This window comes from Sinocyclocheilus rhinocerous, unplaced genomic scaffold, assembly GCF_001515625.1.
Source record: "Sinocyclocheilus rhinocerous isolate Xijiao unplaced genomic scaffold, SAMN03320098_v1.1 scaffold2106, whole genome shotgun sequence".
NCBI classification, from domain to species: Eukaryota; Metazoa; Chordata; class Actinopteri; order Cypriniformes; family Cyprinidae; genus Sinocyclocheilus; species Sinocyclocheilus rhinocerous.
Genome location: NW_015657498.1, coordinates 264,172 through 264,467, shown reverse-complemented (window position 1 = coordinate 264,467; position 296 = coordinate 264,172). Strand labels below are relative to the sequence as shown.

The 296-nt window shown below is 45.6% G+C and overlaps 1 protein-coding gene across 3 annotated transcripts in view; it reads right to left on the bottom strand.

Moving 5' to 3' along the window:
- The window catches only part of LOC107721192 (eukaryotic translation initiation factor 4E transporter), a 17,694-nt gene that overhangs the window by 8,129 nt on the left and 9,269 nt on the right, over positions 1-296 (bottom strand). The gene's annotated exons all lie outside the window — the stretch shown is intronic.

The window sequence follows — 296 nt, the reverse complement described above, 5'->3', positions numbered from 1 at the left end:
TCATATTTAAATATGAATCGTTTTGCGGCTTAATATTTACAAATACTAGTGGGAGTGGGCTCACGTGTGTGTGTGTGTGTGTGTGTGCGCATCAGGCGGAACTCCGCTGTGCGTGATGCAGAGAGCGCATAGCCAATGGCGATTCAATTGCCAAGGTGTCCGTAGAGGGTTGCGGTGTTTATTTTTGTTATGATATGAATTTATAAAATACCGCAATACAACGCCTTGAGAGGGCGAGGTATGTCGCTTAAACAACGTTCGGAACGCGACACTGTTTGAAAGGGGTCCCTTTTCAC